Source organism: Larus michahellis, chromosome 3, assembly GCF_964199755.1.
Source record: "Larus michahellis chromosome 3, bLarMic1.1, whole genome shotgun sequence".
Classification (NCBI taxonomy): Eukaryota; Metazoa; Chordata; class Aves; order Charadriiformes; family Laridae; genus Larus; species Larus michahellis.
Window position 1 is genome coordinate 12,751,065 of NC_133898.1, and position 15,823 is coordinate 12,766,887.

At 44.0% G+C, this 15,823-nt stretch overlaps 1 protein-coding gene across 7 annotated transcripts in view; it reads right to left on the reverse strand.

The window, feature by feature from the left end:
- SPTBN1 (spectrin beta, non-erythrocytic 1) overlaps positions 1-14,213 on the reverse strand; it is a 139,585-nt gene extending 125,372 nt beyond the window's left edge. Inside the window, exon 1 of one of the 7 annotated variants that reach the window (XM_074578624.1) lies at positions 13,918-14,213. The gene's annotated coding sequence lies outside the window, so the exon portion shown is untranslated. Of the gene's footprint in view, positions 1-7,988; positions 8,205-13,400; positions 13,638-13,793 lie in introns of those variants that run through there. The other 6 variants (XM_074578625.1, XM_074578619.1, XM_074578618.1 and 3 more) reach the window with 6 other exon arrangements.
- Between the last annotated feature and the right edge of the window lie 1,610 nt (positions 14,214-15,823).

The window sequence follows — 15,823 nt, forward strand, 5'->3', positions numbered from 1 at the left end:
TTCTCCACTGTATTTTAGATACTCTTCACTTTCTTTTGATCCACTTCCTGCTTCTTACTTTCTCCCACCCACTTGTACTCTTTGTTCAACAATAACAGATTAGAGCTGAAGAAACAGGGGTGAAGACGCCTCGGCTCAACGCATACAGAGCTCCAGCCTTGGGATCGAACCTTTGACACACTGAATATTTAACTTCCCTGGTAAGATTAATGAAAGAATTTCTCTATTCACAGCTATCTGAACGCTGTAGAGAAGGCTTAATATTTGAATATTGGAATTATAATAGCAATTGCAAAAGGAACTGCCTATTTTAAGCAATGCACTCACTCTATGGATGACTCACTGTAATGCAGTGAGAGGCAATCAAAGAGACTGTGACACCGGTAATTCTGCGCACAAGGCTGGCACTTCCCATGCATTTTGGATTCTGCACGGAGAGGGAGTCGGGGAGATTTGTCGTAGTCTCTAACAGAAACCTCCCTGCAGCAAAAGCATAAAATTAGTAATTATGACAGCTTCTCATGACATCTAGCTGCTAAAGCCAACCAAGTGTTACCTCAGGCTACAACTAAAAACAGGGCTAGGAGGTAGGCATACACTGCAGTGTGACTAACTGGGACAATAGCTCCTTTCTTCCTCATCCCTCCACAGTCCTTGAAATTCAAAATAATTTAAAAACAAACAAACAAAAAAAAACAACAAGAAAACCCCCACAACACAACCAACCCAAATTCCACAGCAGTTCTTCTGGTTTTTGTTGGGTTTCTTTTTGCTATGATACTCAAATTACAAAGTCTCCTCCCCCTTTTTGTTGACACTACAGATAGCCTGTAGCCTTCATTCTGAAACCAGTAACTCAGGAAGACATCCAGAAAGTTTTGTTTGGTTTGTTCTTCCCTCCAGAAAATACAACTTTTAAACAATATACTGTCAAACACCATGCTAATACTAACTATGCTATTGACCACACAAATCAACCCCATTGTATTTCCTGGAGGTTTCCATGAGGGTATCAGACTGACAACATCAGGAACCCTTGTTCAGGCCAGAGTGAAATACCTCAGTACCCGACAGACCAAGGATAATTCTCCATTGTCAACAAGACCTGCGTCCACTAGCAGTAAATCACCATAAAAGCATGCCAAGTGCTAGTCATCCAAATACAAAGACCACATCATTTCCACAAACATGTCACTTTTTATGCAAATTGGCTCATCAATCCTTGTACAAGAAACCCAAACTCCAGGCAAGACTGACTTGGTCATTCTACTGATACAATATCAGCACCACAGAAGCAGGAACAGGATGTTAACACAATTATTTCACAGCATTATTATCAAGAAGAAAATAGGCTGCAACAAGTTTGGACACTAGGCCATTAGGCGTTAACCTGTAAGATCACATCTTTTGAAAGCAGCACTAGAAGCAGAGCATTTTTCAGACAGAAAAATTAACAGTAGTTATCTTGAACAGAACCCTGGCAAGCAGAGGTTCAGACACTTTCTTCTGCTGTCACCCTACATTTGTGTGGCTCCACAAGCCTGAAAACACAACTGTGACCCTACTCAACAGCATTTGAGTCTCCCAAAACCCCTGATTTGCCTTCTCTGGCAAATCACATCATGTCTCCAAGACAGCTCACTGACTTCTCAGAGGAGTAGAATAGGGTTTTCTAAGTGATTCTGGAGAACAAATTCCTAAGGTGCAATATTCAAGGACCATGTATCAGCATGAAAAACACCATCATTTAGAAGAAAAAAAAAAAAAACAGTAGCTGTCTAGCCTCTGATTTTTGATACACTCTAAAATCTTGACTAAAAATTGTATTCTGCACAGAGAACTAACGTGAATACTGCAAATTTTTCCTGGCACTTATGTCTGAAAGCCAGCAGATCTGGAAGTGCTAAATCCATGGTCATCGCAGTTTCAGCACACACTAATCTTTCACTTGGCATTACCCAAAGGTGAACTGTGCTCTTCAGGTTGACTGCAGAAGAGAGTTCCAGCACTCTGAAGAGAAATATGTGCATTTTCCAGGCAGTATCTAATGAAAGTCAAAAACAGGAGGGACAGATTTTTAAAGGAACAAGAGCTTATTGCTCCTGATGACAACAAAAATGGGAAGCTTTCATTAATTTTAACAACATAACCAAGGAAGGAAACTATGTACAAAACATTCCAGTCTGCTACTATACACTGACGCCAATTCAGAGAAAAAGAAACTAAGTGGTATATTTCACCACTGTTAATTTTTTTTCACTATGAAGTTAACTTCAGTACCTCCTGTTTTCTGGAAAAAAAGACTATCATTTAGAGCACTGGATCAAAACAAATGAGCTTGCCGTTTCAAAAAGCAATTCAACCAAGTTCTTTAGGAATACTCAACAGGACCTCGTTCCATAATCCAAAAAACATGTGACTAGAGAGTTGCAAAGATCCCAGCCTCAGCCCACTGCAGTGCCACTGTTAGCACCTTGACACAAGCATCTCATCGCCTGAGAAAGCAGCTCACCCAGAATTAGAAAGGTTGGGATCTCAGCACAGCAACATGAAGCACAGACAAAACACACCATAAGGTTAAATGTGCGGGCCTACTTTTTGCATGGTCAAGAGGTCCAAGACCCTAGTCTTATATGACGAAGAGTATGTTCACAGTGGGACCGTGTTCTCCACCTCACTTGCCAGGCCCTGAGCCCCTTTGCCAAACCAGGCCCATGGACATAAGGTTCAGACTGAAACATAACAAGAACTACAATCTAATACTATACGTTCCCTCAAGACCTATCAAATTTATACTGCTAGTACTTCTGACCAGCATGTGAACCACTTGAACAAATTCAAAATATGGTTTGTTATTACATTAATATGCACATAATAGTTATTTATATGTCTTATAAGCACAAGCACAGTTTCAGGACAGTTAGCCCAAGGTGAATCACCCATCTCTAATCCTTTAATAACATGCTTGGAATGCAATTTGGAAATTCCCCTCTGACAAAGTAGTCATGCTGCCTGCAGAGTGACCATTTCTCAACATTCATTACCATCAAGCATTTTAGTTTTTTAAAATGGCGACATTTTGATCAATCCACAAAGCAGAATATTAAAAATACATACAAAGTTATTTTTGTCCTTGTTTTATATATTTGCACGGCCTCCTATCTCTCTTTAGATATCACTCTCTTCCAGTGATAGTATAGCCACACTACTAAATACAGAAAGGAGAGGCATTTATATCAAAACACGCATAAAACTTTTAATGGTAAAACTGCTACAGGCACCAATCTAATAGAATTTGCCGAAAATTAATTTCGGGCCCAAAGCTCTTCCATAGCTCCTTGGCATCCTGCCACAGCTTATGACAACCAGAAGTTAAAAATGAAAACAGCTGTACTACTGTCAAAGGCATCCTGGAACAACGTGAACGCGCTGCTCTGCAATTTGCCCTTAAGGTGACATCTAGGTTCATCGTCCCATGCCAGGAATCTGAGGAACTCTGTGCCTCTTTGAACTCTCACAGCAAGTTGAGCCGCTGCAACCCCAAGTGATTCACGTTATTTTCTGCTAGTCGGCAACAGCTGTAGAAACATCTCCAAAATCGTTGGCATGCCCTCCACCAACTCAGTGCTCCACCTATCACTGGTATGTCCATGTGGTCCTCACCTGTCAGCTCTGCTGCAGCAAACAGACCATTAGGTCTTCACCGTGTTTCTTTTCCGCTTGTTTAGAAGAGGCTCCTAGTTAAAGCAATCAAACTTCTGGTTTACCTCAGCCTATCAGCAATAAATACCTAAACAAGCATCTCTAAATCCTGCTATACCCCTACAGCATATCTAAACACTGATCTTTGTTACAGAGGCTCCAGTAGCATAATCTCACTCAGGATTTACTACCTGACTGGATTACTTAGAGTAAAAACACAGATAAGATAAGAGCGATGTGCTCCCTATCATTCACACCTGCCCACAAAGTGGGTATCATCATCCTTGACTCCTATTTACCAACATTTTGGTATCTTTTCTCTCTCTTTTTTTTTTTTTTTTTTTTTTTTTTTTACAATCCTTCTGTTTCTAACGCCATTCACAAATGTAACTGAGCAATATAAAATTATCTTAGATACGTTCTCCTCCATATTTTTGTAAGAAGATGATTTAAAACCTCAAGCCACAGACCGATGATGTAAATCAGCATGGCTTCACACACTGGGATGCAGCTATATAACTTGGCACAACTGGGGATTCAGATCCTTCATTCTTAAGCATAGCAGAGAAAGAAGAATCACAATATTGCAATGAGAATAAGCATAGAAGGTCCCTCTTTTCTTACCAAAGTGAAGAATGCAGGTCAGTGTTTCATTAGTAACCTGGCAGATAGTATAGATCATTACTACGCTATGGTTACTTCAATACTTGTCTGGGAAAAATATCTTTAATTCTTTGTAGTATATGTTTAACTCGAAGTCATCTTATTCTTGTTTGTCTAGCATGCAATGGGAACAGATCTCTAAAAATAACCTACTTACTCCATCTTTCAGCTCCTCAGGGCTGTTTATCATATTATTAGCCATTATTCACATCTCTTAGAAAAACCGTGCAATTTCTGGAAATTTTTATGCCTCCTAACACATAATCTGAAGGTGTGCAAGGCTGAAAAAGACAAAGCTCAGTGAAACTCAATTGGACTGCATTTTTTTGACTTTACCTCTATTTACCTTTTACCTGAGTTTTATGCAAGCGTCACTCCTTGGAGCCAGATCCTGAACAGCAATAAAGCTACTTTACACACTCCAGTGATGGAAAGCTGCAAAGCTGGCTTAATGGGCCAGCCCGGGTCAGGGAATCCCCTTGTGGTGCAGAGCTGGTGTATCTGGTGTGTCACATCCTCTCCCAAAACAAACTTTGGAGCATAACCACCGTGCCTGACTTCATCCTGAGCCAGTGCAACAGCCTGCCTTCCTGTCCCAACACATTGTAAAACAGCGTAACGTAAAGCAGCCTTGCTGCTGCTGTACAACAGCCTAAATGAGTCTCCTCCCCACAAAGAAGCTCACGGACTGCGGCACAGGGGACATAAAACTTCTCTGAGCACAGGCCATGTGGACCTCATACTTGGGGCCAGAGATTTCAGTTCTGGTACAGGCACAATGAGAGTTACTTCTTGTGGTCCTCAAGAGCTAAACTGATCCCAGGCTTGCAGTGCAGACCAGAAGCTGACAGGTATTTTTCCACAAATGAAGTAATCCATTTGCGTTTTAAAAAGTGCAGCTCGTGACTTGTCCTGAAATCTGCATGCACTAAAAGGTCATGACTTACAGTAGTCCAGACTTTTTGTTCTGAATCTCATTATTCCATAACATTTCCACTTTTATTTTTCCTTTCACCGCGTTTCTTGTCCAGGTCCCTGCAGCAATGCAAACACACATCCAGGGAGCAGTTATTTCAATCCATACTTTCCCTACAGCAGATTCGCACCAGGGCTAACCACAACCACCTGCTGACTCAGTGTATTACAACCTTGCTCCAAACCTCGGCCCCAGCACTTTCCTCACACTATCCCATTTAGAAGCTAACTCATCCTCTTTCCGTAAGAAACTAATTTAGGCATCACAGGTTTTAAGTTTAAATGGCTTATGCCAACGACTAAAGCTGCACAATCAGATTCTTCTGTTGACAAACTTGACACAGGGCCAAAACTGAAATTTGTTTATTTTTTACCCTTAAACAAAACCATATACGGTCTGCAGTGGTAAAACGCTGTTCATTTTAATATCCAAATACCTATCGCTTGCACCCAATGTCTTGTGCCAAAATCCCGTCACCAACAACCAGTTCAGGCATGTCTGAGGTTGCGGAACTGATTTATCTCTGCCTTGATACTTCCAGACAGTTCAAGACGAATTTGAAGGCACTACTATTAACCCACACTAAAATAAAAATCCATCTCGTTTCTCATTCAGATAACAGTGAGAATTATATAAACAGCTTTCCCTAAACTGGGACTGCGGGGTTTGCGCTTCACTTGCATGGCTTTAATACAGCTTTTCATTCTGACATGCAGTCCTGTCCTGCCTTCAGCTAAAGGCTTGAGAGGGACCTAAACGTTCTTCAGATGCAAACAGAATATATTACCAAAAAAAAAATAATAAACCCCTGAACTCCCAGTCAAGAATCCATTTTTAGGAAAGAATTTGTGCTAAAGTGAGGTAAGTGATAACTTTCCAGATCTCCTGTTATCCAGAGTACTATTTTAGGGAGAGTGTGACTGCATTCACGCTTGTCGCATAGTCCTGCTTCCAATCTCCTGGCAGACCCCCAGTGCATTCCAGTATTTAATGCACAACACTTGTTGGGATGCAGTCCCACTTATCTCCCAGACACACTGACTAAGACTTTCCCACATAAACTGACCCACCCTTTAGCAGCAAGAGGTCACTCAGTACAATCAGCCTTCAAATGAGAAAAACAATCAGGAAAAGCTCCTCTGTTGCCAAAAACACAAAGAGAATAAAATACAACAGGCTCCAGTGTTTGTTTTATCAAAACTTAAAGACTGCGAGACAGATTTTCAACTGGTGTACACCAGTGTAGCTCCACCAAAGTCAACCAGATTTTTTTTCAGGCTTAGGATCTGGCCCCCTAAAAGCATTTAAAATTACAGTAAGAATTTGTTACTCTAAAGAAAAGGTTAAAAATAAAAGTTTAGCAATTAATCCATTCACCTTTGACTATCATGAAACTGTAGAGAATTATTTGTAGTACTGTGTGCAGAAAAAGGCCACAATATTTTAAGTTACTAAAATAAAGCAAATGTTAAACTAACTAGGCTATCTTCACCACATATGGACCCTACATGACAAGGATTACCTGTTAACTTAAGGTGAACTGCAGCATGGTAATTTAAAGACCATTTTTTTCCCCAAGGCTTCATCTCTGAGTCAGACTGACTAAAGGACCATTCAAATTCCAAGAGATGCAGATCCCAAACTTTTTGAAAGTTCAGGCACCCAAAACCATTATATGCTGCTCAACTCCCTTGCTTTCATATTTCATATAGCATAAGTGGCAGAGCAGGAAATAAGATCACTAGGTTTCCTGACTTCTTCACCAGTGCCCGCATGATACAGCATCTAAACAAAGGGTGCTCTACTTGCAGACCCTCCTATATCAAAATGCCCACTGACTTCTGTAGGCAGATTTAGGCCCAAAGTACCCTTTCAAAAGCACAGAGGCCAGTAATTTGCTAGTAAGAGGCAAAAACTTCTTTCTCCAAGCGTGAACTAGAATGATTAGCTTCATGCTGCATTCCAGCGTTGCTATAAATGTATACGCCACTAGCATACTAGAGCCACAAGCTACCCACCGGTGCAAAGCTTTCCATCGGCAGAGACTGGCTATAGATCACCCTTAAGCACTTTAATTAAATATTTGTTTAATAAGAGAAAAGTCCGTGAAAGCCCTCGGGAAGAAAAACCTCATAATTACTTTAGCTACAGACAAAAGCCAATGCTTTCAAACTCAGATGCCCAAACTAAAACCTGTGGGTGTTAAGATAAATTTATCTACATTAAGTTTAATTTCGATACAGCAGGCAGCACCTTTTCCCTTCTAAGCCAAAAAAACAGAGGAGCCACTTGCTATAATTAGCTGGAGTATTTGTGGTGTCTAAGCACTAAGCAAAATTGTTTTCATGAGTGGAAAAAATAAGCGTTTGGTTATACTGCATAAAATCATATTTTCTACTCTGCATTACAGACTGCAGTAACCACGAATCAACCCCACTGTAAACCAGGCTCTAGACCTGACCAGTCAGCCAGCACTCACCGTGCCATAAGAAACAATATATATTGACAGCTTTCTTGCCCTTACAAACACAAGGCTCTCTATTATCATGTAAAAGTAAGAATCAAAAGCTGATACTCCATGCCATTCTCTAATAAATCAATCAATAGAACGATACGATTAATTCAGAATCAAATGGCAGTAACTTACAAAAACAAAAAATGCAGATCCGGATTACTGCTTGATGGTAAGGAGTCCCCACAACGTCTTGTACAAGACCACCTCCACGTACTTGGGACTGTAACACTACTGGGGGCTGAATCCCACAGCAAAGATTAAAGAGCTCCCAAAGATGTCTGTTGGTCTGGCTTGGGAGAAATTTCTGCCTGGTATCAAATTCAGCAGTCAGTATAACCTTAAAACATCAGAGGCAGGCTTCCGAGAGAAGCCCTTACATCACCTTGGAGCACCTCCCACCCAGCTCACTGCCTCACCCCAGCCAGCCCCCAGCCACTAATGCCTCTAAGAAAGGGGAAAAATAGAAAATAAAACTCCACAGAATTCGGGGGTGATCCTTCCTGACCACTACAGCACTCAACTGAAGCCCTGAATTGTGAGATTTTAGCACAGTCATTATCTTAATGTAATGCTGTGTTTCAAGAAACCTCAAGGCAAACTTAAAAAAAAAAAAAAAAAAAAAAAAAGAGAGAGAGAGACAGAACTAAAAGTCTGTAGGCTCGTATGGACTAAGGCCAGAAAGGATCACAACAACCATTCAACCACTCTCTATTGTGGTACTGAACAGGTGAAGCATAAATGCTTTATTCATTAAGGTGGCTCCTTCAAATACATTAACCTATGTGCCATTCAATCATGTGGGCAATAAAGCAGCACATAAAAGCTTGTTTTATTTGCTTTAGGTCTGCATATTTTCATCTCTGATTACACATTCCACCAGATAAACAAAATCTTTTAAACTATGTATACAACTACGTATCTTCACAGAACCAATATATTCCATATACCCTCCTATAGATCCAGTTACACAGAGGACTAGCAACTGCCCACCCCTGACTGAAGCACATTTCAAGGATCATTCCACATTCTCGAAACTGTGTTCCGTCATGATTAACAAAACCAGTCACTCCAGTAAAAGTGACCTGTCAGTCAATCCCTCTTCCTTTCTTAAAAATAAACAAACAAAGAAAACTAAAAACCTTTGCTACTTCTTTACAAGTCTTTTTCAATGGCAAGTCCACAGTTTCTCCAATTAATTGCAGCAGCATTCTTGTTTCATATTCTTAGAACTATACTCACCCCAAGCAGTATGACACTAACAGAGACGGAGAAATGGTTTCCTCTTGCGTACAGCTGTGGATATGTGAACAAAAACAGCAGACTAAATCCAAGAACATCATTCCTGAATGTGTTTCACAGATCATAGGGACATTGCTCAGCAGGTGCAACTTCAGGATTTGGCCACTCCTTTCAAAAACAGAACAGCCTATGTTTGGAACACCAGTAAACAGAACAGCTACTTAATTTGGAACATTTACCTGTGAACAGTTTCATAGCAGTATATTTTTAGATCTATGAACAGACTATTAAACCAACATGCCATTTCTTTTTAAAGTTCTTATGTTTAGCACGTTCAAAAGCTTGTGAAATAAAAATGACTGCACAACAGCCTAACGTATTTCTCTGGTGGTAGCGGTCACACGCCAAAGAGATTCCTGGTGTGCTAAAAAACATGCAGCTTGAAAAAAAATGTAAATCTGTGCAATATATAAAGAGAATAGCAGAAGAAAAGTGAAAAGACATGAAAAAGTAAGAACATCCTGAAATTTTCACCATTCAACAAGGAAACAGAAGCAGCTGAGAAAAATGTTAATGGTGCTGAAAAACAATAGCTCAAGATACTCCTCAACCTTAACCTGTCCTTGGCCATAGGAAGATGTGTACAATCCCTGAGCACAAAGGTTATAGATTGGTGTATATCTTTTCCCAATCACTCACATTTTGCTGCAAGTAGAAATAACACTTTCAGACGCAACCCCACCCTCCCTAACCATCTTTCTTAAACAACTATAAAACCTGTTATGAACTCAACCATCAGCTAACAATACATAAAAAAGCTTCTTCCATGCAAAACGGTGCTTTTAAGGAGGAATGGACAGTAAAAAATGTGTCTGGGATTAACAATACGTGAAAAAGAAATAAAGCAGGACAAAACAGAAAAAAAGCTGCCTGCTTAAATATATAGAATTGATCTATATCACTCTGTTAAAGCTGTTAAGTAAGTTGAGATCTACTAGGCATACAAAAAAATTCCTTACATGTAGTACCTCTGTAACCCCTTTTTCATTACAGGAAAGCAAAGCCTGGAAGGGCCCAGCTGTAACTGCTGCAACATTGTACTCATGTTCATTAGAAAAAACAAATTCACAACAGATCATTTTAAGAGTAATAATAAAAATCTGACAAATGAAAACCATATGTGAAAAAAAAATAACACTGGGGAAAGCAATCTTCAATGCAGTCTCTCTGCAGAACACTGATTATACCTCAGTGCCATTTGACAGTACACACATTTCACCTCCAACACTTGCTTCACCAGACAAGTGTTATTTGGTGATAACAATTAAACAAACCATGATTTCTAAGGTGTAAATACACTAGAAAGCAAGAGAAGACAACTAGATTTTCACATTTAATATTCCTAGGCCAGATTCCTACTGGTTTAACTTGGGAAATTTGCCACAAGCTTAGGCAGAGGTAAGGGTCCAACATTCTGGCAAACTCCCCAGCCACATCAGTTGGGAACAGGAGCAAGGCCAGGGCGCAAGCTTGTATGACAGAAAAGCCCTATATGGCTCTACCCAGTTTATATCATGGAGCACTGGCCTGATCTCATCAGAAGTTTCCACTGCATGGTATGCATCGCACACCACAGAAAACAGCCTGCACTGCTCTCCTTCACGACCCTCTTGTTCAACTGAGGGTCTAAAAGATCCAAGTGGTTGCTGATGGCTCCTCGCTCTGACGTAAAGCCATCCAGTTCCCATAGCCTGAGCACTGCAGTTTGCAAAAGCTTTCCTAGAACCGTGAAATGGCGAGCAGGAGGCCCGTGGTCAGAGACACCAGCCCGGACCGGATTTAGGAGCTGACTCATGGGTAATGGACAATGATAAACTATTGTACTGGTTTTTAACTTGTGCCCACATCAGATGACTAAGGAATAGAGGTGCCTATAGAGATTAATTGTCTAAATAACTTTTGCAGACTGAGCCTTAAACATCTGCATAAACAGACCTTCTCATCTGTGTTCCACAAAATATGTCCATATACTCCTCGCTAATGAAATATAATGCTTATTTTACAAGTAATCCATCTACAAATATTAAACCCTGTAACTGATCCACATTAAAAAATAAATCCTTAGTCAGGCAACGTAATATAAATGAGTGTTACAAGCCCATCCAACAAAGGGGTTTTAACTGATTGAATTTTATATTTGTTGAAGGAAAAACAAACCATCTTTCATTAAATGGTTATTACGCCTACTTAAAAGGAGCTGTCTGGGAGACACGCAGCAGCGTTCTGGCCTCCATACATGTAGCATGAACACTTTGCCCCCTCCCTGTTCCACTTCTGTGTGCAGGCAGAGTTCAGTAACGCACAGTAATTCAAAAAGCTGCACGATTCATGCCACCATAGAGATGAAACAGCATCTGTAACGCTTCTTGCCACATAACTGCTGCAAGCTCCTATCTCATCCAAAAATGCTGCACCCTGCTTCAGTGAATATCACTTACTGCACTTAACCTGCATTGGAGAAACATGCAAAATGAGCTACTGTTCCATATCCTGACCTCTTTTTTAAGTTTATGCTGCTGCATGAACGAGCAAAATATTCCCTACCTATTTTATTTATTGCCTACCTAGCGCTGGTTGTAGCACATTAGCGAGCCTGCTAGTCCATCCCCATAGCCCTACAACCACTGCTAAGTCATGTAGGCATCACGACAGCCATTGCTATTTTACCGAGAAACAGCGAGAAAAGAGAATGACAATGGGTAACAACAATTCTTTAGAAATCTCACCTAGTTGCCATCACCAACCCCTCCTGGATCTTTATCCCATACCATTTTCATCTCCTGCCTCTCCCTCAGGAGAATTCTAAGTATATGGAAGTCCTTTTTGCAGTGGAGATTTTCTGCAATGGCCTGAGGAGTCACAGTCTCCCTTGACATTTTCACATGGCTCATATCTCTTTGAATAAATTACTCTACATGATCTGCCTCTACGACCCTTAGACTGGGGAGCATTGTTCCCCAAGATGTCTTTCAGCACAATACATTCACAGGGCTGCATGAATAACTATTTTTTTCTGAATTGGCTAGACAGTTCAATAAGCAGGTTTCGTAATACTTCTATCCTGTCAATAGAGGTCAGAGGCTGTACTGAATGCTCCAGATCTTGATAGTTTATGTTTATTCCCTCTTACAGTAATCCTGCTTCTGATTTTGAGCATTTATGCCCAGGGACAACGTTGAGTAAGTACAATCTAGAAATACAGCTCACTACTCACCTTCTTCGAACAAGAATGCAATTTTACTCACAATTAAGGTACCAAAATTACAAACTCAATCACTCCGTTTTGTATTATCAGTCCAAAAGCAAAAGCATCAGCCTTAAAAGAGGGCTACCTAAATAAAACGTCAGACCTCAGTGCCATGAACAAGGATTTTTCAGATCTGCTGCAGTCTTACACTATCTAGAAGTCTGCCATATTTTTTTTGTTAAATCAGGCCTATATCCATCTAACTGCAAGAGCTATTTAAATACGTAATTGAATCAAGTCCGTGCAATTATGCCTTTTAACTGTGCATTCACTGAAGGAATACAATGATCTACAAAAGCGGCGGATGGAAGCAATCGAAGCAACGCATCTCATTATCGCGACAGGCCAACGCCGCTCCGTACCGGCGTTATTCCCAAGTCCAGCGTTCCCACAGCACAAAGCCCCGCCGCGGTACCGACCTGACAGTCGGTCGGACCCCTGATGAGACACCCACCCCGCCCGCGATCGCCGACTGGGCGCCCCTCCGCCGCCGCGGAGCTCCCCCGCGCCCCGCCCCACACACCGGCCGCGCCGCCGCCCGCTCCCGCAGCGGCCCCCGCCTCCGCTCCGCCGGAGAAAAAAGAAAAAAATTGAAAAAAAAAAAAAAAATTTAAAAATAAAATAAATAAGAGTGCTAGCGGTGCCGAGGCGCAGGGCGGCTCTCCGCACTGCACCGGGTAGGGCGGGCAGGGGCGGCGGCCGCGGCCCCCTGGGAGAGGTCGGGCCGGGCCGGAGCCGCCGCAGGGCGGGGCGGCTCCGCGCCCTTACAGCCCGCCGGGGGGGCAAGCTGGGGACGGAGTGGGGAAGGCCGCACCCGAGCCACGGTGCTCCGAGGCCGCTGCTCGCCCGGCGGAGGAGCAGGGGGGCGGGGGGGAGGAGGGGGGGGAGGGAAGCTGCGGCGGGGCTGCGGGAGCCGCCGCACGGTCACCGCCTCGCCTGGCCCGCCGCACCCCGGGAACGGTAGGGCCGCCCCCGGCTGCCCGCCCGGCCTCCCCTACCTCTGTGCTGCCCGGGCGGCGGCTTTCCCTGCTCGGCGGCTGCTGCTGCGGCGGCGGCGGGGAGTGACCGTCGGCTCCCGCAGCCCCCGCGGCGCTGCGCTGCGCTCCGCCCGCCCGGCCGCGGCGGCTGTGAGGGGCGAGGGGCGGGGACAGCGCGGAGGGGCGGGGGCGAGGCGCAGCCCCGCGCCCCTTCCTTCCCTGAGGAGAAGGCGGTGACGAGCGGCCGCCCTGCGGCGCGGGGGGAGGGCCCCGGCCCCGGCCCCGGCCCCGGCCCCGGCCCCGGCAGGTGTCCCCGCAACCGGGCCGCCCACCCCGCTTCCCTCGGTGAGGGCGGGCGGTGTCCGGGGGGAGCGCGGCGGAGCCCCGGGGGGCCGCGCCTGGTCCCCGCCTCACCTGGCGCTGCTGGTGGGGCCTCGCACTGCAGTCACCCCCAGATCTTCCCCCTCCGTGCGGCGGCCTCCCCAGCCAGCCCTCAGCGTTATCCACCGCTCCCAGCTCTCCCCTTCCCTTTTCTTACGTGTATTTGGTTATTGGTCTCGCTAGACTGCATGCTCCTCCTCCTCTGACACCCTCTCCTATCGCAAAGACAATGTTGGCTCACCCCCAGCATCCTTTTCCTCTAGTGCTCCTCTCCCACTGCCCTGTCATTCCTAGTGGAAATCCCATCCTGGGTTTGACTTCCTCCACTGCAGAGTCATCCTCTCAGGCATCAATCCTGCCACCTTCCCACATAAACAGTCCCCTCTGCCAGTGTCACCCAATCCCCCGAAACTCAACCCCAGCTGCCCTTCTGCGGCACTTCCCCTCCTCCTCCCTCTCTAGGCAGGATTTCGCCTATGCCTTTCTAGAGAAAATAGCTAACACACAGCCAGCGTGCCTTTCCTCCTTCCCCCACGCCCCTCTTCACCACCCAGTCCAGAGGCAGACATTTCTGTTTCAGGTTTCCTTTGCTAATCCTGGCCCCTTTGCTTGCATCTGTGTCCTCACCCTCTTCATGCCCATTCTCGTTCCTTCCCGTCTGCTATCCCCAACCTCTCACTTGCAATACAGATATGGACTATTGTTGTCCATCGTTTTTGGAAAAAAAAATAATAAAAAAACATACAACCAAAGAAACAAATAACAAACCACTACTGGTTTCATTTGCCTCATTTGCTTTCATTCCCTTCTCTTGTGCTTTTCATCCCCACGCTCACTCCTAACGCAGTGTGTGGAATTCTCCTCTGTGCCTATCTTAAACTTCCTCTTATCTGGCTCCTGCCCCTTCACACTCATCTGCTTTGCCAAAGTTTCTAACATCCGCTTCCTGGCATAATCTCTGGAATATTCTTTCATTTCCATCCTGACAAAATTACGAGCCTGCCTCTTTCTGATATTTTGTTCTACTTCGGTTTCCAAGGCTGCCTCCCCCGGAGTCGCCTCCTTACCGCTCCTTCAGTGCATCCTCCTCATACTCCCAATTTCCAGTGGCACACTTAATCTGTCATTCCCTCTATCCTTATTGTTAGGTGAACTCGCCCCATGAAACACAAACATGTAACATACACATTCAGTGATCTACTCTCTGTGATCTACCTCTCTAATTCGGGTAAGAAGCCTGGAAATAATCTCATTCTGATCTTTTGGCACCTGCAGGATGGCAAGCCACTGGTTCAACAGGTACAAAAGAGAGCTCCTAAATCGCAACCAAATAGCCCAGTAACTTATCTGCTGCCTTCTGTCTTGATCACAGCAGACAGTATCACCATCCGACCCACCACCCCCTGGTCTGGACACCATCCTCAGCTGGAGGTGGCTCCCTTTTTTCACCCAGGCCAGGCCTAGAACACCACCCTGCCCTATCCAGCCAAGTGGCCAATGCTCTCACGCAGATTCTCATCACCTCACTTTTCAGTTTCGGCTGCATCCCTTTCTGTATCCTTTAGAGACGCACCCTCACCTATCTGAACTCAATCCAAATGCTGATGCACTTTTCTTTTCCTCATCTGCCATTTGGAACAAGCCATCCTTTCCTCCACATCTCTCCAGTGGTCTCACTTCTCAGATCAGGCATAAACTGATAATTGGCAATTTCAGCTCTCCCTGTACCAGCCCACATTCAGCATCAGGACCCACTTTTGACTTGTCCAGGGTATGAGACAAGTAACCTCCTGTTTTCTCTCATTCCTGAGTTCCTCAAACTTGTGAAAAGTTCCTCAGGCATTCAGAAAGCCTCTTTAAAATGTTATGTCACCATCTACAAGTATCTTGACAAGAGTTAAGTGTGTGCTTCCAAGTTTGTCAACTGTGGTGGTTCATATCCAGTTCTTGGGATGCAGTAAAAATAAAACGGCTAAAGGGCCACGCTGTCCCCCTTCCCATTTTTTTGCTCCTCTCTTGCAGTTGTTCTTGCACTGATCCCTCCCCACCTTGGTAAAACCGAA